Raw genomic sequence first — 24,817 nt, forward strand, 5'->3', positions numbered from 1 at the left:
CACACACACACACACACACACACACACACACACACACACACACACAACTCTCCCTCGACTTCTTCTTAACCGCGACCATGTAACCGCGACCATGTACCATGTACCCCCGGAGCCAAGCATAGCGACAAATGCAATGACATAGAAAAGCCAGCGGTAGCTACTACTAGGGGGCCGGCCAGTGGTCACCGGGACCACAGCAGCCATCAGAGGCCATTGGGACACCTTGCGTTTGTGTATTGGCAGACAATGGTGGCAATAAATGCTTCCTCTGTCCTGGTGGGGAGCTGTTAAGAGTGACAGGGGGCCTCCTGTGACAGTGGTAAATGGGTCATTATCATCTGAGCAGAGGTGAAGTGTGGACCTGATAATGAGCCCATAGGACTGATCACAGGTCGCTGCGGGGGCCTGCTGTGTTGGCACTCCCAGCACATTAGTGGGATTGGAGAGGACGAATGGCATACAATTCTGATGGATCAGAGAAACTGAGGGCCACTGAGTGGTATGCACTATTGTCGCAAATTTGTTTTTAGCATAAATGTATTTTTATTGATTATACCAATTGATTATATTGATTTGTTCTATTAAGCGATGCACCCCTAACTTACCATTAATTTCAGTTGGCTCACAGGATCCCCCCCTCGTGTTATTGCAGGTTAGAATTAGAAAGAACCTCTGAAAAAAATTAAAATAATAAATAAACGTTCCTGTTTTTCAGATGCACGAAAAGAAAATGTTTCCAAATAAGTTCTGGGCGATTATAATATATTAACGGGTTTCAAAGCCTTCTGGGTGTGATCCTGCGCAATGAGAGGGACATTCAAACATTTTTCTTCTGCCAAAAGAAAAACATCTTGCAAAAACGAATCGTTTGGGAGTGGGGAGGAAAAATATACCTCAACATCCTGGGCAGATCCAAGGGAATTCTGGCTCGGACTCAAACTGGGGGGGGAAAGAGAGTGAAGAAGGCTGGGCTTTGTGGAGTGAAGGAGAAGCGAGAATGGGGTGAGGGGCAACAGGTAGCGTTCAATGTATAATCTATCTCACATCAGGATTCAGAGACACCTCAAGTATGAGCTTGATCTTATTATTTTTGTAATGTGAGCAGGCCTAATCTAGACGTGCCTGCTTGCATTACACTTATTTAGAGACAATTCTTTCACTACAGCTGCCTTTTAAGACTAGTGTAACTAAGCCCTTTTCTGCTGAGAGGGCTCGCTGCTTCACAAGCTAACAAACTAGCCTTTTTAGTCTTGATTTAGCTTAGCTTCACTAGCCTCTCCACTAGGCAGTTGGCCTCCACTCAAGCCGACCCCCTCCTCCTTTTACAAGGCCCTTCAGTGCCCGGCCGGTTGCTAGACAATGTGCTTGGTTATGTGGGTTATGTAAAGACCCTCCTGCGTACAAAAGCCAATGTGGGCGCCTGTTATGTGCCGCTCTTCAGAGCCCCGGGTCAGTTAGCAGAAGAGCTCTGGCGCGAACACTCCAAGTTAAAAAACGCTTGCTCTTCAACGTGTTTACTGAGAGGAGAGGACAGGAGAGGAGTGTATAGGGAAGAGGCTGGAAGAGGAGTGTACGAAAGAGGAGAGGATCAGTGAATTATCCTCTATTCCTGTTGAACACCCCAGCCCCTCTCAACCGAGGTTAAAAAAACAACCGCCTTGTTGACCAGTGGGGTGTATTAGTGGGCATAGTCTAAGCCCAATCTGAGAGAGAGAGAGAGAGAGAGAGAGAGTGTGTGTGTGCGTGCACGCGCGTGCATGCATGCATGCACTCGTGCGTGTGTGTGTTTATGTCTGTACACGAGTCACTCGAGTGTATGTGGCTATGGGTTGTATACACATGATTTGTGTAGGAGCATACTCATTTCTTTATTCATTCAGTGTGTTTGTGTGCCTTGCTGCATGCACAGGTGACACTAAAGAAAGCGCCCTGCAGGCAACGACATAGCGGTAAGCCACACACCTCAGACGCACCGCTAGCACTGCTCTGACGGCCAACCAGCGAGGGAATAAGTACTGAGGTGAAACAAGCCACTGTGTCTACAGGACTCGCCTTAAAGACACAGCGCTGCTTACACAGAAAGACACAGATCCCGTTGATGTGTGCATACCACAGACTGTCTCCGAACCACATTCATAACTGGCATCCCTAACCATGGGCATGTCGTTATATAGACAAGAATATAGCACAACATTGCAGATCTGCAAGCTCACAGCGTGTGGCATGATCGCATCCCGACACGGTGTGAGCTTGTGGACCGGCCATTCATCTTATACAACAAAGCATTATCGTCACTGTCGGGTGGAAACCTTGTATCTTCATATTTCAACTTTTTATGGTTTTTTTATGGTTTTTTCGTAAATGAATTTCCTGCTTCATCATACAGGAATGTCACAAACAAGTAGTGAAAATAGCAGAGCTACAAGCTCACATGCATTTTAAATCGTAAGATGATGATAAAAAAGGAATGGTTTTGGACTTGGATTTCCACCCGACAGCAACAATATATAGGCCTAGTGGTTAATATATGACTGTAAGCGTGATGTAGGCTAGGGAGCAGGTAAACTCTGCCAGTGAGTAAGATTATATGGGAATAAAAGGTTTGGTACAAAACGTCTCCCTTATGGTATTAGTTTCCAGTTTTGTTTTCACAAAATTCTTATTGATGAAAAACTCTTTTCAAATGTACTGATTTGTACATTTCATAAGGTAGATCATGTCAGACGTGCTCTGCTGCAGGCTTGGATTATAAAAGCTTATAAATGCATATAAAAATTACCGGCTTAAGCATTGCCCAAAATAGGGATTCCAGGCTGCAAAACTGTTAAACAAATGGGACTGCATAATTGCCAATACCATACCAATGTCGTCCATAAGGTCACATACTGACATCTGCCAGACTGATATGGGTTGGTCTCTAATTAACAGCTATAAGATGCGCAAAGGCTATGGTGGCCAACTGTCATGTCACTGTGAGGGCAAATGTAATGAACTAGAGGTTTATGTGCCTCTAGTTCATTTAAATTAATTATAATAATTAAAAACCCTCAGCTTCCCATCATGCACCTGTAACCCAACATGCCTTGCAGTGCGTCAACGCACGTGTCCCGTGATCGGTCGTAGCCAATGGGAAGAAGGAAACACGGGCGTCCTCTTTCTGCCGTTTTAAAAGCCTGTTTTCTCGCAATGCAGGCTGCATCTGCGTGAGTGAACATTGTATGATGTTATGCTGTGTAGAGGTTACAATATTAACGCTTCTGAAGAGAAACAGATTATTTAGACGTGACTAATGGCAGATTTGAGAGACGGAAGCTGCAGCGCAGCACGGAAAAAAGGAAAGTGCAGAAAGCTGGGTTGAACACGCAGAGGTGAAGTGAGTGACGTCAGAGCACGGGCAGCGCAGAGGCGAAGCGGCACATACTCCGTACATCACGGTCTATGACTTGGCCACAGGATTGTAAACACAAATGTGAGCAGCCTATCTCCAAATGATGATGATGATGATATTGATGCATGTAGACTGGTTCTGAGTGGAATATTGGTTGTACATTATACTAATGAACAGCGCGGGCAGGCAGAGCAGAGTATCAAGTATACATGCTGTTTATTTTCCATTGCAACGAGAGACAGTGGATGCTTTACGACGCCTTTTAGATGTTGCTGAGCCCCTCTGCTGCTATCCCACAGATAAAACTCACAAACACAGGGTTTTGTTTAAGCAACCTGAGACAACCTAGACCGCCATGAACTTTTGCTAATTAATTCAATTTTTCATTGTGTCCCAGACGGCCGTCTCCACCCAGAGAAAGAAAACACCCCTGTGAGATGTCTCCGTGCACACGACACGCACATAATGCATACATGGAGACAGACACACACTATTAGACGCACACAGAACCTTACACGCACGCACGCACGTGCGCGCGCCGCGAGGCAGGCAGGCACGCACTCACACACGCACACAGTCTGTATTACAGACACAAACACTATTACATGCACACAGAAAGGGACATATTCAGCCGCTGAACCTTTCACGCACGCACACACACACACACACACACACACACACACACACACACACACACACACACACACACACACACACTTCACTCACTTGGACATGCTGGAGCATGTGTGAGTCTCAGCTTGCTGGTTGGGAACAGACACGGCTGTGCCCCCAGGCTCTCATCTCTCCCACAGGAAGCTGGAGTGTGAGCTGGGACACACAGGGTGAGACGGGGTGCAAAGCTTTTCAACACACTATCCATGGAACCCCGTGCAATAACTTCCTAATTCCTGACTTCTTGTAAATAGTCACTACAGTATGTGTAACCGAGTCCCTTACCACTTTAAACTTGGTGTCAACAACTAGCCTCTGTAGACATTTTTAAAGCTCAGCTCAAGACCCACTTCTACAACATTGCTTTTAATTGATATATATATATATATTTTTTATTCATGTCCTCACTGTATTGCATTACTGCTTGTTTTTTGTCGTTGCCTTGCTTTTCTTTTATTCTCCATTGTTCTGTAAAGCACTTTGAGCTGCATTTCATGTCATGAAAGGTGCTATACAAATAAAGTTTTATTATTATTATTATTATTATTATTAATGTAGGTGAACATTTTATACATGTGTATACTACTGTGTAAAACATATATATTTACATTGTTGTACTGTCATTTGCTATGTTATTTATTGGAAAACACAATGGCAGACAGAAGTAAAGAAATAAGAGATATAGAAGTGGGATGATGGGACAATGTTGCAAGCTGGATGAGATCCATGAACACCTGACCTCAAGTTAGGCACCTTAACCAAAGGGAACATGGGGGGGAGGTGTTAGTGAAATGACAATTTAAGGACTTAAGTTGCAAGGCCTTGTTGATACCTCAAATACCTCAAATTAAAAAGGCGATTACTGCATCAAAAGTAATCAACAATGTTCAAACATTGACCAAATTGCGAAAAATGCACCACACATTTGCCATTTTTTACTATTTTGAAAAAACATTTTAAAATAGTTCAACTAGATGATTGGCACGTTGTTAGCTTATTAAGTGTAGTTTAAAATGTTTGTTTAAATATGTTGCATTATAAAGTAAAATGTTGCTTTGATTAGAGTGAACTACTGGGCCCTAAGATGTACAACCCCCTGAAGGTCTCCTAATTCCTAACAACCTCCCCCTCCTGCACTTCTAAAGACTCGCGCCTCAGTTATTTCACAACACACATCTACGTACATGCACTCACAGAATACATGTGCAAGGACATGCATACACTGACGCAAAATAACACAACACACATGTGCTCAGCACATTTCCCCTCCACAGCTGTGCAAGAAGACAGGGCTCAATAAATAATCACTTTGAATGGGATCTTGTGGGTTTGGAGGGCTGCGAGGCTGTTCTAAAGCTCAGTGATTGTTCTCTACACACAAAAAGCCTCCATCCATATTCAGAGCGAGGCTTCTTTAGCTTTCTACCACGCTGAGGTCCCAAAGAAGGTAGCTACAGTATCTGTGCAGTGCAGTGCCAATGGTGGAAAGTAAGTAAGTAAACTGTACATACATGTACATGTACTTAATTGCTGTACTTTTCAATACTTTTACTTCTACTCCACTAAAACAGTTTGAGTACTTTGGAGATTTTAATTATTATTCTAAAACATACATTCACCACACAATGTGAATATTTCTAATAATTTGACATAATTTGAAAACTTCAGAAATATCATTCTGCATAATGATCACTTTTACTTTTAGTACTTGATGCCAATACTTTTGTACTTTTACTCAAGTACATTTTGAATAACAAATACTATTTCTACATTGTGGAATTGAGTACTTTCTTCCAGAAAGAGGCTTATTTCTTAGCCTTTCCAACCACCCTTTCAAGTCAAAAGAAGGTGTGGCTATCTGTCAGTCTGGCTACCAATGGGACGCTTTTAATGGACCACAGGTGCCGTCTAATAAGGGCCAATAAACGCGGAGCGGCACAAACACAACCTGCCTGTCCCATCCTGAATGGAACAAACACAACCTGCCTGTCCCATCCTGAATGGAACAAACACAACCTGCCTGTCCCATCCTGAATGGAACAAACACAACCTGCCTGTCCCATCCTGAATGGAAAGAACTGGCGAAATACGAATGGACGACGAGGAGAATCAGACAGACTGCTGGGGAACTAATCAGCGTGCAAGAAAGTGCCGTGGTATTCCACAGACTTAGCTGCTGCAAAGTCAGCACTTTGAGGAAAACCTGATCTAGGTCTTGCACTGACCGTCTGTTGAGGGAGAGCCTGGGGCAGTGCTGGGCGATACGGACAAAAGCAATCACAATATTGATATTGATGATAATAATGTATTGTGAACACATAATAATGTGTAGTGATGATCAATTATCATACGTTGCTGTCGGGAGGAAACCTCATAACTCCATTTTTGAGGTTTTAGATTTTCTTTGTGGCATAAATCAGTGCTATTGAACATCCTTTACGTCTGTGTGTTGTTTCGAAAATATTGAACCAATGGAAAGTAGTAAAAAGTGCTTTGGACAAAACCTCTTAACTCCATTGGACTTTTACTTGACTACCAATGGTCCCTTGTGTGTGTGTGTGTGTGTGTGTGTGTGTGTGTGTGTGTGTGTGTGTGGGTGAGAGAGAGGTGTTATAATGGAATTAGATTATCCCTCAATATGCGCTGTAACCAACTATTCTCTGACTAATCAAGACATTAGCCATAGAAACAATAGGCTCTAGATAGGACGAGATAAGAGCACCAACACCCATAGAGTGAATACTGACACTCTGACACTCTGTCACAGGTGTGTCATTTCACACCTGTTGTAAATGTTAAGCACCTGCACCCCAGCATCCCTATTCTGGGCATGTCATTATAGGTGAATATTAGGCGAAAATAGGCAAACATTCTGTGAAAATAGCAGATCTGCAAGCTTGTAGACTGGCAACTTTCAGCAAAGAGATGTGGCAGTAAAGTATAGACCCCTGGGGGACCGTGTCAACAAAATATATAGGGTTTAAGTGGTTAAAGCCCAAGCTTAACTTTGAGTATAGCTACAACATCTGGCCATGATATATACAGTATAGTATTGTATATCTTGATTTACAGTGATTCAAATTCCATTCACTAATGTATGGCAAAAAAAAGGTCCCAAAATGTCTCGTTTAGTGCATAATGAATAACGGCCATGCTCCGTTACAATATGACGTTATTCTAAGAACGCTGCCGTGCTAATACTGGGACTGAATTCACATCTTTCTCCTTCCATAGAGATGCGAGGAGAAAGATTGACCAGGAGAAAGCTTGCTAATTGTGCTGCTTGCCTGTGAAAGGAGACGCGAGCGTGGATCCCCCCCTCCCCCCTCCCCCCCCCCGCGTTGACCTTCTCTGGTACCATAAGCCTGGCATGAATGCCCAGCATGGTACCTTGATCCGACACAGCTCAAAGACCGAGGAACGCACTCCCACAGCCTCTCCCTTTCACTGTGTGCTCCTCACACAGATGCACACACACACACACACTCACACACTCACACACACAAACACAGCGCCTACCCGCCTCTTTCAATTATTGTGCTGATCTGTCTCACACTTTTGGTAGCAGGTGCATTTCTGAGCCCCACCACCACCCCCAGCGGGAACAGAGACATGGCAGACAGACAGGACAGGAGGAGAAAGAAGCACACAGGACGATGGCCAGAGAAGGACACACAACAACAGCCCATGGACCTGAAACAACAACAGCTGTGATGGCCGCGTCGATGTCGCGTCCAACATTTGTTCCATGCTGAGTGCAGCAACAGGTCATTTCACGGTGCGGGAGCCACTGGTTTCGCTCGGTTTTGCGTCCAACACAGACATGGACTAATGGAGATATCGCCCTGTATAACTTTATCGAGATGACTTCTTCCAACTACAACAGCAGTTTATTAGCCACGTGATTTGAGTCATTTTGAGTCATATTATCCAGTCTGCTATGGCCACCCGCATATCATCTCTGTATAACCCACTGATGTACAGTATCCCCTCCCTGCAGCAACAAGTGCCATTGGGTTATGGGAAGGGCACTTATTTCTCTTATTCATTATTCTATGAGTGACTTCTCTAAGTAGGCTAATTGCATATTAGATATACAGCATTGTAGGGTAGATAATGTCATACATGCTACAATGACTTCGATCACCAGCAGCTCAGTTTTCCTTGAGAAATGTCAGAAAGGTGTAGAAATAAAGCATACCACCCAAGCCTACGCTAATGCCATTCTGAGTGCTCAGTTGAACTAAACTTAAAGTGAATTAGTGTTTACCAGCACAAATGGGAGTTGTGCAATCAGGTGAAGGCAAAACAGCTCCATAAAATGGTTGTCGGCTGTTCCAACTTCAGTGATAACAGCGTGACTTTGATCCTGGATTCTCCTGTCATTAAAATATTATTTTAATCACGGTCATGTTATTTGTTTACCCACCGCAATGAGATTCTCTTAACCACACCCTCCTCCCTCTTGAGTGAGAGAGAGAGACTCTGGAATGATAAAGGAGTGGCTACAGTAGATAAGCAACATCTGTAAGTACGGCATCAAAATCTGTTTAACCACTTTAACCCTATATATTTTTGAAAATAGCCTCTGAACGCGTCACAACGTGTCACATTGTGACGCGTTGTGAGCTTGTGATCTGTATTTTAACAACATAAATCTTGTATGGGGGGTTCTAATAGCACAACATTTTTAAATTGCGACCCGTGGTGTGACATCCACCAGACCTGTCACCCACATGCGGTCAGTGAAAACACCCAGGTGAGCTGCATCCCTTCATTTGCCTGGGATAGACACCAGGCAGAGAACATGGTGGTCAGATCCATCCATCCATGTGATTTTTATATCTGTATATACTTTGGGTCCTGTCTTAATGACCATTGCGAAATTCCACGCGAAACCACACCGACCTAGTAGTAACTGGGCACTTCCTAAATGCGAAGCCATGCTTAATGTTTCATCGCACACACTATAATCACGTGTGCCTTGGAGACCATCTTTACTAGGGCCCTTCGTGTTATTTATTGTCTAGCAGGAAATGGAGTCCCTCCTTGTGTAATTAATGGCCACAATTTTGTGATTCTGGAGGGGTCTGCAGACTCCTGCAATAAGGACCAGATGTCCCTCGGGGCCTGCCAGTCCAGGATTTAGCTGTTCAGTTGTTTCTGAGCACTTACAGTGGGGTCAGCCAGCGCCCATACCAAGACCCAGTGCTGCCCTCGGCCCCCTACCTTCTATTCTTTCTCTTGTAAATAAAGAGTTAATGGTTTACAAGTCTTCCAATAACCGTAATACCCTCAGAACCAATTAGCTCACGGAGCAGCTCCAGACACACAGCCCTGGCCTGGACTGAGAGTATGTAACACACCCACGGGCCTTTCTTTCTTCTCTGAAACATATGAAGCATTGGGTAAATATTGAAGCTGAAGGCTTTAAATGCCCTCAGTCGCCACATAAATTATGCGTTCATTTCCTGCAGGCTCTGTGTGTGTGTGTGTGTGTGTGTGCGCGTGCGTGTGTGTATTGTGGTGGCAAACCAACTAACCTCTGACTCTTCATTTTAGATTATGCCTATGTGCTGACGGTGCTGATTTACATGGTGCTGATGTCATTGCTCACAGTGTGTACACAAAGCCACGCAGTAACCGAGGCAGGGGGAAACCTCCTCATTTCAACAAGTAGAGAAGCGTGTTGCCATGTCCGCTTATTATCAGCGACTTTGGGCTTGCTTTTCCTCTAAAGTCACTTGTAAATATTGGTAGTGGCCGGTTGCGGTTGCTTATTTGTGGGCTTCCTTTCTAATGTTGTTTAAACCAGTGGCTCTCAATCTTTTTCATGTCGAGGACTCCCGTTTTAAACATTGATATGTACCGATATTTGTCCACCCCTGTCTGAAAATATTTGAATGTGCCAGGGAGTCAGGACCCCATATGAGATTTGTGTTGTTAAGATGTTTTTGTTGTTGGTTTCTTTTGCTATTTGAAAATAAACAACTTGTAGATCGTCTATTTTTAAATAGCTGATGTACAGTATAGGGTTAAAGTGGTAACAGATTTTGATGGTATATATTTTCTCATTTTGCTGGGGGGCCCCAAGGGTGTGTGATCACATGGCCTAGTCGCTTCTTTTGGGCTCGTTTTTGTAGACCTGTCCGCTTGTTTCTCTCACAACATCTGGCAACACTGGAATTGAACCTCAGCATATGCCGCCCGTCCAGGCCCACTATACGGAGCTTGTTGTCCTTCCGGGTTAAACAGGAAGGTGGGGGCCTCCGGAAGGGGAACAACACCACAGCCTTTAGCTAGCAGTACAACCAGCTACATTCTCTCAGAAGTTTTTAAAATTGCGAATTTTCTAGTTATTAATTAAAATTATGGTCATTCATTCAAGGTTTGCTCATATAGGGGGAGCTGTGGGGGAAAAAAACATGTTAGCAATAGTTCCAGGAAGTGAGGTACCAGGAACATCTATAGGTATAGGAAGTGAGTGAGGCGGCCAGCGGTTATATTTTAGCAAAGAAGGGTGTTTGGTGGTGGTTTGTCAAAGATTGACAGATTTTAAGGCCAATTACTGAACCAAAATCAGAACTCGTTAAGTAGTTTGACTGAAGAACTTTGTGAAGGGGAAGAAAGGAAGTTTGGTCGAATATTTCTGACGGTTTACGCTCTAAATCAATTCAGAGCTTTTGGACAAAGGAAGTGGCTGTGGCCTGCCGACTTGAAGGTTGGGTGAGGAGGACTGTGGAATATACTTTTTCTCTTTTTGAGCAATGCATTGTCTTTTTATTTTGTGGATTACTTGATTTTCATAAAATAGAAGATCTACAGATGATTGTTCAATTGAAGTGATTGGAGTTATTATTTGTGTTTGATCAAATTTAAATCAGATAAACATATTGCAATTTAATTTCAAACTGTTTTGTGTTTTCCTTTTGGTCTACAATACAGTTTGTTTACTGTTACAGTATAAAGAATTACTAACGCAGGTACAGGACCTTTATTTCTTTAATATAACCTCAGACATATCATTTTATGGTTCTGATTTAGATCGATGCCATTTTATATGAACGCAACAAATGTTTGTGACTGATTCAGTCCGGGAACAACCCATCCCCATGGGCTGAGAAGCACGATAGGGTTGTGAAAAGCCATTTCATCTGGTCTTTAACCTCTTACTCCCCATAAAAGTATTTGTTGTACGTCAAATCGGTCAAATAGAGGGTGGAAAAAAGAAAACGGATCTACAAGCTCACAGCTTCTGCCCAACATTCGCCTATTTCAGCAGCCATTTTGGGCTGAATGTTCACCTATTATGACATGACCAGAACACCGCTGCTAGGGTTAATGTGGTTACAAAATGTCATAATACCGGTAGTACTGTAGATCTAGTATTTGACACTTTGCATTCTCTAGAGGTCTTCGTTTCCACCATTTGGAACGACAAGGCGAAACATTGTGTCTTTGTACTGTGAGCCGTCAGCTCATATCCAGCCCTGAATCTCTCCTATGAACAACACAATGTGATAGCTGCTTGTTGAGTGAGCGACTCTCTCCTTCCATCTTAAAACACCAGGGAGTCCACGAGAGGCCTGATGTGGGCCGGGATCGTTCTCATGCTGAGCAAAACAAACTGCTGGCACGAAACGCATAAGAGGCAGAATTATGCCTTATCTGATGCAGAGACGTGGATGGACTCCCTGTGTTATTTCAATTTATGAGTATTGTACAAACTCATATGAAGTGTACAAACTTCATAATTAAACCTCTTTTACACTGAATACGCCCCTCCCTTTTCTCAAGAAATCGATCGAGACAGAATACAATCACAAAAACAATCGGGAACATTTGAAAATACAATCTAACGCCATTGAACCTAATTTACACAATGATCCTTCAAATTATTATTCTTTTTTTCTTAAAGGGTAGAAGAAAAGTGTTCAGCTGTGAAGGGCTGGGCTAGCTAGGCAGCCAGTCAGTTGTGAATGTGTTCCAGCAGGAAAAGCCAAGCTGCAGAACGAGGCTGTAGAGCAGTCTGTAGTCTGCAACTTTCCCCTGTTCCAGCTACGCGCCTCCCCTCCTTCCCTGCAGCCCACCCAAGAAGCAGCCCATGGGCATAAATTTGAGAGCCTGACTCACTGCGGATTTAAAACAATCTGCATTTCTCCCTCTCTCACTCCCTCTCGCTCTGTCTCTGTCTCTCACTCATGGTCCCTTTTGCCTTCTCTTCGCTCAGTTTGAACATTTTTCTGTGTTTGGCCCCTTCCTTTCCAGTAAATCCCAATGGCAATGAAACAAAATAACCCCGTTCTCAGTTGCATGCCAATAATATTATTCTAAAGGCTTAATTAGGTTTGTCTTTGTCGACATTGCAGCGGATGGACAGAAACTGTATTTCCGTGTGTAAGTGTGTGCTCTGCATGGCGTTCTCGTTGAAGGTTACATGCCATCTCAAGATGTCTACAACGAGGCTCAGTTGAACCAAAGTTAATTACAAGGCAGAAAACATAAACTTCCAATAGTTTGTTGTCCTCCTGAATGGTACTGTTGTTTCAACAACAACTTCAATAGAAAGTAGACCGCTAGTTTCCATAGTGAACATAACTATAAACAATATTTGATGCTATACAGAAGAAAGAAAAAACACTGTTTAGGTTATCACGAGCAAAACAATTACGCCACATAACCTTTGTGTCTGTCAGTTAGCTCAAATTGGTTAAGCTTGGTTTTCCTTCGCAGAAAGGTTTAGTGGCTACAGTATACATACAATCTACAGATGTTACTTACCAGTACCACCACACTGTCAATTAATCTACAAACTCATTCTGGAATCTTCAGGCGAAGGCAGTGACATGCCATGTTGAACGTTAAAGTTCAGATCAAAGCTCTGTGAGGACGAAACATCACATAGTAGTCAGTTATAGTAAATATCAGGCATGGCTTTTTTGACTGAGGGAGCAGTTGCCTTTGACCCACGGCATATTCATGTCAGTGTATCTAGTGACGGGGGCCGCCTGCATTTGGCTTGCAGAGGTAGTAAGTCATGTGTGTGTGACAGCCTGCTACGTCCATGCTTGTGCACCGATTTCCTGTCTTGGCATCTGATCTGCTTAACGTGGCACCAGTGCGCTACTGTAGTTTCTACCGCTGTCATTCACAACGCAGCAAAACAAGGATGAATGGGTAGGAGAGAAGACGACAGAGAGAGAGAGACAGCCATGCCAGAGTGGTATAAGTCAGCTGTCCCTATACTCATTTGTTAATCTAGCTCTTAAAGACCAAGTGGCCTGGCATGTTTAGCGCACTGACTATGACTGACCATTTTCAAAAGTATAGGCCTACCTCATTTCCAAGCAAACCATTGGTTTTCATTCATTTCAGTATGAAAATCACCTTGAAGTGATTTTAAACTTTTGAAATGGCTAATACAATGAACACACGGAATATCACTATTTGGTTATTTGTGTGTATCTGAGTGTAATCATTTAAAAAGTAGTCCCTGGAGAAAAGACTAATTTATCAGCAATATTTGGGGCTGTTTTGATAACCGTGGAGAAAATGCAATCGAATGATGAGTATGTCCTTTCCATGTGTATTTTCCACCACATTTAATGAACATTTGAGCAGATCTTCAAACAGTGTCTTCAACTTCCGATGACAAACATGACAAACATAATGTACATGTACATTTCTTATCATCCTTGAAGCAGTTGAGTGTGGGCATGGGACTGGTAGATATGTTAGAGCTATCCAGGACAGCTAGCCAGACCATGGATCTTCATCTCAGATAACAGATAACAGCGTTGTTGTCAAGGAAGGCAAGCGTCAGCACACGCAACATGCATAATACACCAATCACTGTATTTCTCTCTCTCTCTCTCTCTCTCTCTCTCTCTCTACTCTCTCTGGAAGTTGGAAAGAATTGTTCCAGCAATAAAATGTAATAGCCTTAATCACATAAACAACTGTGCTGGAAATTAAGTGACTTCTATACAAACTGCTAAAGGAGTACTCAAGCGTCACTACCAGCTAACGTGTGAGATTGTGGTTGGGTTGGAAAGACAGAGGTAGTTTTGGGGGTAAAAGTAGGCTTGGATCTGGGTGCCAATGCTTCTCTAGGGTTTTTTCTTTTCTTTTTGCTGTGTGGAAAGGCAGGTCTTAAGGTATACATCATTTCAAGACAATGTCATGCCAACTCTAAACACGTAAAACAAGCAGGACATTATTTAGTCTCCTTGAGGCGAGCAAGGTTGTACCTTTGTGGTGGTAGGCAAAACACTGGGCCAAGTGGTTACACTAATTTGTTGAGTTCAGGGGGATTCAGGCAGCGAGTAGACGCCCGTCAGACCCTGTGTTGTAATTATACTAGTGATGACGACACTCAAGTGCGCTGTGGCCATGGAAACCTGTGGAAATAATAAACACCCACCTCTTCTACACACTCTGGCCGCCGACTAGGACAACACCGACCGCGTGACTCATCATCAACCGCGGAGAACACACACAATGACACGCAGTGGCCACACACACATTTTACTTTTTTACATTTTTGAAAGATCTTGAAAGTGTGGGAATGGGTTAATGTAGTCACTTCCTTGCCTTTTTGATTCACTGTCTTCATTCACCGTCATTATCAGCCAACTTCATGTGAATTCTGTATCTGACCCCAGGAATCTTACAGACAGGCAGTGATCTTGACTCCCTTCAGTGTATCTCACACACGGGTACTGTTTCATTTGGCCTTTGTCAAACCTCTCAGAAGCCACAGCCTCCACCAATATCACCCAGAGACCCCGATCACAAGCCCATTGTTAGCCGCCGAGCTAACATAACAGCGGGAAATGAGTAAGGATCACTGCGGGCTGTCGCATACGAGACCCATTCAACAATCTCACCTGGATTCTATTACCACTGGTTTGATTTCTAATATCAACCACATGACACGATATAGCCAATAAGTCGGCGTGCCTGGCTGCCGCCGCCATGCATACACACCGCTCCCACCCCCGCCCGCATGTGTGCGACACACGCGCACACATGCACCCACACATTAACGTATCAACAACCACCACCCTCATTCAAAGTGAAGGGGGAGGAGGAGTTAGGGGAAAGGGGCGACATCCACCCCTCCTGTTACTGTCAGCGCGCCGTGCGCGCGCACGCACACACACACACACACACACACACACACACACACACACATATATATACACACACACACACACACACATTTAGATTTCTTTATTTGAATCCACAAATTACAATTAATTATAACGAAACAAATATAACGGGGTTGACCGTTCATGTTCACTTAAGGATACACATGGCACCTCCTCCTCCACACAGACAAACACACACACACACACACACACACACACACACACACACACATATTCCAAATGTACATGCACAAAACCCATTCACATCCTCTGCACACAAGGTACGACCATTTGCATGCATTACGCATGCTAATGTAAGCTTGGATGACAGCACTCAACCTTTTCTAGTGTTATCTGATCCAGAGTTCAGCTACTGAGTCAGACACTCCTGTATTCCTCATGTGTTTGGTTCAAACTCAGGGAGTCATTTGGGGTCCAGCGATATAACTCAGCCATAAGTAATCATATAAGGAGTTCCCATCAGCGATCTCCATATATGGCCATAGAGATCCCGTTGTCCTGAGCCACAGAGCCGACCGCTATGCCCATATATGGTCGTGAGACTCGTGACTTGTGCATACGTAGGTGGGACCGACCGACCATCTTCAAATTCGGTCGCTCGCAGCGGCAAGAACCCGCCGTCAAGTATTTTTTGTTGTCCAGAATATGCCCATATATGGCCATTCCAATAAATATGGGCATATACTGATGACATCAGACATTGATACGATCAAAATGATATTATCCAGTATCCAGCTTATCAGACTGTTTAAGTTGGACTGTGTCCACCTGTTCAACAACAGTCCACCTGTTCATCAGGTAGACTCACAACACACTCTCACTCCCCAAACTATCATGACTTCATGTGAGATGTGACCAAACGTTTGACAGGAAGGGGGTTCCCTTCCAGTTATCGGGTGCCGTCCCGGGCATTTCCGCACTCCAGGAATACGGAAGTGCTGTTCTCAAACCCAATGCGTATAGGCCGGGTCCACTAAAAACAGTTAGCCAAGCGACTCTGCCTAGCATTACAGTCATCAGTCAACTCGGCACAGTTCAAGTCATGTCCCGATAGAGACTGAATCGTAACTCATATTTTTCCCCTAGTCAACATGTGCCGTCGTCGAGGGTACCCCTTTCAGGTCACCCATTTTCCGTCTTGGGAGTGAGAATGTGTTGGTTTGCAGTGGGCTGATCTACTGACAAATGTACAGTATGATACTATATATTCCATCTACTCACTTCAACATGAGGTTAGTTTGTTAATGATGCTGCATACTAGATGAGGGAGCTTGCAAGTCGACCAATTGCGGTCAATGGTATATTGGGGCGGTGAATTATTTTGAATAGTGAATGAACCCAAATGTCACATTTTGGAATAACTGTTCACATATGTATGATACAAAGGCACGTACTCAATGCTGTTTCAATCCAATTTAAAGCTTATAATTACCGGAGTTTGAGTAACAACAATACTACATCACACTATCGCCTGGGGCATCGACCGCTCTCATAGCATTCTGTAGATGATAACAATAAACAAAAAGATGGGAATGCTCATTTTCCCCGTGGATGCAACGGGAGGCATTTTAAGTGAACTGTTAGCCATTCATGAGAAATATGATGTATTTGGGTGCAGTCCTTATTTGGGTATAATCCTTATGCAAACAAAGATTCCTTGTGGAGACGGGTCCTTGCAATAGATGTGTAGTCCATTTTATTGTTATTTATTTTCTGGGAATTATTTTAAAATGTCCAATTTTTGCAATTTATTTTTAAATGTGAAGTTTCTGGGAAAAATGCTGCTCATATACAGTACAATACAACACCCCTCGTATGTGTGTGTGTTTATGGTTCAAATCTGCTGCTGAAACAATCAAGCATAAATGAAACAGAACAGGAATTGTGTATGCCACCTTCTGGAATCCCAGGACTACAGTTATGCACAGAGCCTATTGCTTCATGGCATCCCTAGTTTTATTGAAATGATGACACTGTTCAAATTGAGTCCACCATGTCCTTGATTCACATTTTGCAGAGAAACAGAAGACTTCACAAGATTTGATATTATTTGCCAAACAAACGTTAAACAATCTCACCTAATTTGCATACTGTTTTTATAGCTTATCTCTGTTGAGCGGATTGTTTCTCCAACTATCTTTCCCCCCCCCACCTCTGTCGCTTGTCAGTGCTGTGACATGCCATATAATGGGCAAGTGCTAGTCCTTAATGACAATGTCAAATGATTTCCAGAATATTTCCCCCCATGACTGTGACATTTCCCCATGCCATTATGTGTTGACCTACGGGCTAATGCCATTCACGCCTTCCAAATGTCTAATGCTTTTGCCCTCTGGTGTCAGAACAGCTACTTAATAGAACCCCCTTCTCCTCCCATCACTCTTCTTGTCCCCCTCCACTGTCATTCTGTGTATCCTATGCTATATGTGACCAAATTTGACTGAGAGACTGCCATTGGATTGTTTTTAATTTTCGTTTTGTCATGTCATATGAAAGCAGGGAAACATAGCTTCAAATTGACGTATTGGTTGTTCAGTTTGACCCACCGGTTTTGGAGATATGGCTTATAGAGTAATGTCTTGCAGTTGAGAAAACAGGCTTGAAAGGTTCACTTCTGTGGTCTATAACATTACACCTAGCTACACGTTTAAGTATTTATTTCATATTTATGAATGTCGATTTAAGCTCTGACACTTATTTCAGACATGCTCTAGTATGTGAAGAGTCTGCCTGTGCTATTAACTCATTAAAAACAATTGCGCGATGGCAGTCTCTCAGTCAAATCTGGTCACATATTTAAGTAATTCAGTGAAATAACTGGGGGGGTAATCTGTGTGCACAGGGATTAAAGTTACAAAGAACATGTATTTGAGAAATTACATTATGTCTTTGATTTACAGATGCTGCTGTTGAAGGATTGCAGTATAGTCCCCCTCGTGTGCTAGGGCAGTGGTTCACAAACATTAAAATTTCAAGGACCATTTTAACTGTAGGTATGGGGAGTATGTATGGGGTCCATTTTGAACCCCTCCCCCCCACTGTGCAGGAGGGTGAGTAATGGAATCGTTATGGTTCTGACTAATGCAAGCACCAGAAAGACCAAAGGTATGTGCTCTGATTTCACCTTCTCCAGTCTAATCAAAGACAAAGAACCATTTACTTGTCGCACAAACTTTTGGAGAATTATCCTATGGTGTTTGTAAAGATATCAAGCAGATCGACGGGATTAGACAACAAGCCAACGAAGAAAAATAACTTCAAAAAAAGAAAAACGGATCCTTAAATTGTAAAAGCCAGGCGTAACGCAGACCACCATCGCCGCATCAACAGTCTCACCCCGTTTAATCTCTGGGAGCGAAAGACGAGAACCAAAAGACAACGTAAGACTAGCAGGGAATAAAGAAGCCGAAGGGCTCCAGCGACTGCATGCACACGGGGTTTGTGTGTGTGTGTGTGTGTAAAACTGTGTATCTGTCTGTCTGTCCGTCCCCTGGAGCATCCCCAGGCCGCCTCCCTCTCTCCTCGCTCTGTGCAGCCGGAGCCCGTCAGCACCGTGCTGAGGGCCTGTACATCTCAGCCAGGCCGCCACAGACAGACAGACAGCTGCTATTAAACCCTGATTGTTTCAGGTTCACAGGGTGTGAAAGGGCCTGATTGAGGGCCTCTGATCCCAGTGAGGGTGGTCTTTCTCTCTCTCTCTCTCTCTCTCTCTCTCTGTGGAAGGTGGGAGGAGGTGGTGTGTGTGTGTGTGTGTGTGTGTGTGTGTGTGTGTGTGTGTGTGTGTGTGTGTGTGTGTGTGTGTGTGTGTGTGTGTGCGTGCGTGTGCACGTGTGTGTGTGCACGTGCGTCAGGATTGCAGGCACCACGTGACGCACGTTCTTTGCAGAGCGGACCAAAATGGAATCTGGACAAAAACACACCACTTGTTGCTGCCTGCCTCTGCGTGCATATGTGTGTTCGTGTGTGTCACACGTGACGGGCGGTCGATAACAGCCAGCGCGACACAGGAATTAAAAATGTCCACCACAAAGTCATGGCCAGAGAAGGCCTTGAAGCATTAGCGTTGAGAGATGTTGTGTTTGTCCAATTGCTGAGTATGACGTTAAACCGCTGCGATGTAACTAGCACCGCAATGTAGTGGGTGTAGATTTAAGATGTGTTTGCAACCTCTGTGGACTATGTGCATGTGTGCTTCAACACGATCGCAAGCTTGCATACAAGAAGGCGCTGCTCACCGATGGAGTATACCGACAGGCAGCCCCTTCTATGAGCAGTTCCCGGGAAGAGGGGCCTTCTACCGGGTGTCCATGCGCTGTGGAAGAGAGGCGTTGGACCGGGGGCCTTCTACCGGGTGTCCATGCACTGTGGAAACAACAGGCGTTGGACCGGGGGCCTTCTACCGGGTGTCCATGCACTGTGGAAACAACAGTGGATGGAAGAGAGGCGTTGGACCGGGGGCTTTCTACCGGGTGTCCATGCGCTGTGGGAACAACAGTGGATGGATTTCGGAGAGCGCTTTGATACCGTGCGGCAATGTGGGAGTGGAATGGGAACTTTTGTTTCCTCTGATGGTCCAACCTATAGGACATGCCCACGGACTGGTTGTTAGAGAGGGTTTCAACAACTTGGGATGCTCAGAAATGAGGTGTTGGACTGTCTCTGGATTAAGAGCGTCTGCTAAATGCCTAAATTGTAAATTGATTGGCAGGCGCTGCTCCTTGTGCCCATGGACAGCTCTGTGACATGACGGCGGTGGCTCAGGGGTAGAGTGGCTGGATGGTAACCGCAAGGTTGCCTGTTCGAACTCGGGCTCCCACAGAGTTAGTGTCGAAGTGTCGTTGAGCAAGACCCAAATTGTGCTGGCTAGTGCCTTGCATGGTTTCTGCCGCCATTGGTGTATGAATGTGTGGGTGAATTGATGCACAATCTATGTAAAGTGCCTTGGATAAAGGTGCTATATAAATGCACCATTTACATGCCTTGATTTTGATGTAACTTTGTTGCACCTGAAATATTGATGACCTTGTATGCAATGTGTGTGTGTGTGTGTGTGTGTGTGTGTGTGTGTGTGTGTGTGTGTGTGTGTGTGTGTGTGTGAGGTGTGTGTGTGTGTGTGTGTGTGTGTGTGTGTGTGTGTGTGTGTGTGTGTGTGTGTGTGTGTGTGTGTGTGTGTGAGGATTGCAGACATCACGTGACGCGTGTTCTTTGCCGAGCGGACCAAAATGGAATCTGGACAAAAACACAACACTTGTTGCTGCCTGCAGCCTCTGCGCACACGTGTCGTGTATGTGTGTTCGTGTGTCACACGTGACGTGCGGTCGATAACGCCAGCCAGGAATTAAAATGTCCCCCACAAAGTCATAGCCAGAGAAGGCCTTGAAGCATTCGCGTAGAGATTGCTGAAATACAGACATGAGATGTAACGTGTGTGATATGTCAGACAACTCATCTGTGTGACATTTTCTGCAGGTGTATAGTACAATCCAATTGTATAACTCCATCTAAAATGCCTCAGCTTGGCTGTGATCAATCTGAACAGTTGTCTCTGTCTGAGCTTTCCTGGTGCTGACAATATGAAGGCAGTTCCTTCCTGTCACTGCGTGTGCCTAAGGTCTATTTGTTTAATGCTATTCCTATTGGGAAACCTTTTGGCCTTAACACACTGATAATGACCAAGCAGGGCTAGGAAGCTCCCCTGCCGTGCTTTTCACACATGGCCATTGGCCAAGTGCATTTTCCTCCCTCAAAACTCCCCCGTCTCAACCTTGAGCAGGCCTAAGGTCAGGCCAATCTTCACAGTAAATTCTGGTATTAATCCAACTCTGAAAGTGTAAAAGTGGGGTTAATTTTAACTCTTTAATTAACACCCATTGTGCAGTAGGCTACAGTGATTTAACTATATATATATTATTATTATTATTATTTTTTATTTTTATTTTTTATTTAAGGAAAACATTATTTGCACTGTGATTGAGTCAACAGTTTTTAATACAATTTTGCTGTGTATTCTCAGAAAATCTACTACAAAATGTATAACTGCAAGCTCCTTAACAGTGAAAGCAATAATTATTTGGGAGTTTCTTCACCACAATGAATGCAGGAAGTCGAATGATTTAGAATTGCGTTGATTTAAAGGTTTGTTTTAACATCCACCGACAAACAGAAGCTAATGGCTCAATTGCAAGGGGTGCCCAAAAGGTTGATCGTGACCAGTAGATCACAAAGACTATGCAGGTAGAACACATGACATGCCCTTAAAGAATATTTAATTAAAAAAAGAAGAATATATATATATATATATATATATATATATATATATTCTTCTTTTTTTAATCTGTGTGTATTTCAAACAGAAAGTGTTTTTTACAGCAGCATATTTTGACAGCAGCAACTGCCTGTCATAATTTCACCCCGGTCCCCATCTAAGTATGTATTGGGTAGTATTAAAGAGTGTTGCAGTGCACAAAAACGTTGGTAGCATTACAAATTAAATACAAAAAAAAACCTACTTATTCCATTTCTTCCCCCTCTATCTCTCATTCCAAGTGTATTTGTCTTATATGTAACGACAGCTCCGCTATATATTCCAAAGCCCCCTCAGGTACATTACATATTTAAACTATTTTCAGCAATGGTATAACATTTTTTTCGGTGGGTAGATCTTGTTGAGCTGGTCATTTTGAAAGTAGCTCTCACGTCAAAAATGTGTGGGCAGTGGGCACCCTTGCATTAGAAATCTGGATATTACATTTCTCTCTCTTTCTCCCTCTCTCTGTGTGTGTGTGTGTGTGTGTGTGTGTGTGTGTGTGTGTGTGTGTGTGTGTGTGTGTGTGTGTGTGTGTGTGTGTGTGTGTGTGTGTGTGTGTGTGTGTGTGTGTGTGTGTGTGTGTGTGTGTGTGTGTGTGTGTGTGTGTGCTCCTGCGTGGTGAGCTTGTGTACCTAGCACTTCTCAGTGTCAGTTAGAAATAAATAGGTGTTTAGCTATCCTATTGAGTCCCATGTTGACACTCTTCCGTACAGGCCCACTACATTAGGCCAACTGCCTAATCTGCCCACATTAGCAGCTGAAGTGACCTCTGTAATGGGTAATTACTCAGATATAGAAAGGTCATGTATATGATTTTCCTGTTGACACTTTACCCGTTGTCATTAGAAAGACAAATAAACACATAGCAAGTAAACAATTTGCATTGTCTCTATGCTTACATGACATACAGCTATATACTGTATATAGTCTATCCATGTGTCGAACCTGAAATCAAAACCAACCTCTTGATGGAGTTATTAGCTTACTGTAATCTACCATTTAGCATAATATGTGGGTGTCCTGACTCCTGACAGAAACTCACATTTGGAAAATATATTGGCACCTAAAGTATTTCAGGTTACAAGAAACAGCTGTTTTTAAGCGGCCCTACGACCCTCCAAAGAGTTCTCTAAACCTCCACGCACACACGGCGGAGAGGCTGCTGCGCTGGATGAGTTTGTTGGCATTAAAAAAAAAACCCTAAAAGAAGCACTTCCCACAGCAGAGGCACGAAGAGAGGAAAAGGGATATATTCTGAGGTCTAAATCCACACGTTTTGTTCTTGGCAGCGCGTAACCTCTGCATCAGCAACAAACAGTCAGCACAAGTCAAGAAGACAGTCTAGTAGGCTACTAAATTTCCAAATGGATGAACTCATTTGCCTAAGAACATTTTCCAATGACGGGCACATATTTAATTCATAGCATGTTTTGTGATTATTTATATTATTCAAGGCCGTGGCTTTTACTGTTAAAATGAATAAATGTTGTAATTTAGGCTATATTAAATTCGTATAGATACATATCACACATCACATCTTCATTTGAAGCACGCAACCGCCAGCAAGTTACCACATTTCACGGGAATAAAGCATTTCTCCAGTCAACCAATTTGAAGGCATTGTTGTGATAGTAATGGGATAACAGAACACGACTGTATACAGTGGGGAGGTGGACAGACACGCTTCGACTTTAATTGCATGTAATTTCTAACGTGATTGAGAACAGTGATAATGAAACACGTACCTTCAGTGACCTGCAAGGATATTCTGCATGAGACTTTTGACTTGATCCCCCCAAAGCAGTCCCTGGAAAAGGTCTCAGAAGGACTGGGTCTGTGTCCCGCTGGGGGTTTGAGAATTTCCAATAGAGCCTCCTCTCTCTTCTCTCTCTGTCTCTACTTTCTGGCAGCCGCAGTCAGATGGAGATGATTGGATTCCTCAGCCTGCGTTCAAAACCCCGACACTTTTATCCTCTTTCAGAAGTTCTCTTCCATAGTTTTCTTCACAGTCGCGGCACGAAAAACGGTGACAAAACTGTACCCCATGTTCGGCTATGGAGTCCCGCAAAAGCCCGAAGTTGGTTGCGCACACACAGTCACACACAAGCCAATGCGGGAATGCGCACCCCCTTCTCCTCCACGCTCCCCCTTCTCCTCCCCTCCCTCCTCCTTTCTCCGAAGTCTGTGGACCACCCCGAAACAGGAAGTTCACTTTTTTTTGTTTTTCTTTAAAAAGAAAAAAAAAGAAAGAGAGAAAAAAGACCATGCTGCTAGGATTTCTCTGCTACGAGTTGACTTGTAGCCTACCATCACGCGTATAGCCTACTGCCTAGTCGTATGAAGTTATGTGTTAAACTACAAAACTTGTCATAGCCTACAGCAAATGTATTTACAATTTATTATTACACACATTTCTATAATAGGCTATTAGGGGAATGTGAATTGCTGTCACTGACATTGTTAATTATGGATAGGCCTGCCGCCTATATAACATTGCGTCATCATATATGATATCATGTCAGGTCAAATGTTTACAGTTGAGTTTACTGTATAGTGTGTAAGTTATTTCATAGAGAACTTATTGGACAGCGTGTGTGGCTCAGGGCTACGTGGGGATGCTGGCGATCTCAGTGCCTTAACCAGTGCACCTCAAAACCCGGAGTGGAGTTTAGCCGGGCCAAGGCATGACGCGCAGGCAGGCAGCCAGGCACTCGGCTATGTGTGTGTGTGTGTGTGTGTGTGTGTGTGTGTGTGTGTGTGTGTGTGTGTGTGTGTGTGTGTGTGTGTGTGTGCGTGTGTGTGCGTGTGTGTGTGTGTGTGTGTGTGTGTGTGTGTGTGTGTGTGTGTGACTGTGTGTGCGTGCGTACGAATTGATATGGCCATCGACTAATCAACTAGGCCTAATTATTCTGAAGCAAAAAAAGCATTTAAATGCCAATGATATAAATGATAATACAATATGAATACAATAAATTGGAATATGCCTACCGTGGCAGCTACTGATGCTGGTGGTGTGTAGGCCTAATATGCCACATGTAGCCTACATTGTAGGCTACAATGATCTAATCTATTTTTGAGTAGTGCAACCGGACTATATAGACATGCTATGTGTGTGGCTGTGTCCCTGGGTCTGTCCCTGACTGTCCGAGCACGGAAATAGCGTTATTATCCTATTAGGCCTATAGTCCTTTTTCCCCATAATAATAATAATAATAATAATAATAATAATAATAATAATAATAATAATAATAATAATAATGATAATGATAATGATAA

The 24,817-nt window shown here is 43.6% G+C and overlaps 1 protein-coding gene across 3 annotated transcripts in view; it reads right to left on the bottom strand.

Moving 5' to 3' along the window:
- The window catches only part of gli1 (GLI family zinc finger 1), a 79,693-nt gene extending 56,024 nt beyond the window's left edge, over positions 1–23,669 (bottom strand). For 2 of the 3 annotated variants that reach the window (XM_083771743.1, XM_083771741.1), the window contains exon 1: positions 23,287–23,669. The gene's annotated coding sequence lies outside the window, so the exon portion shown is untranslated. Of the gene's footprint in view, positions 1–4,114; positions 4,217–23,286 lie in introns of all 3 variants that reach the window. The other variant, XM_083771742.1, reaches the window with a different exon arrangement.
- Between the last annotated feature and the right edge of the window lie 1,148 nt (positions 23,670–24,817).

The sequence above is a fragment of the Protomyctophum parallelum genome (assembly GCF_964188405.1).
Source record: "Protomyctophum parallelum genome assembly, chromosome: 8".
In the NCBI taxonomy this organism is placed as follows: Eukaryota; Metazoa; Chordata; class Actinopteri; order Myctophiformes; family Myctophidae; genus Protomyctophum; species Protomyctophum parallelum.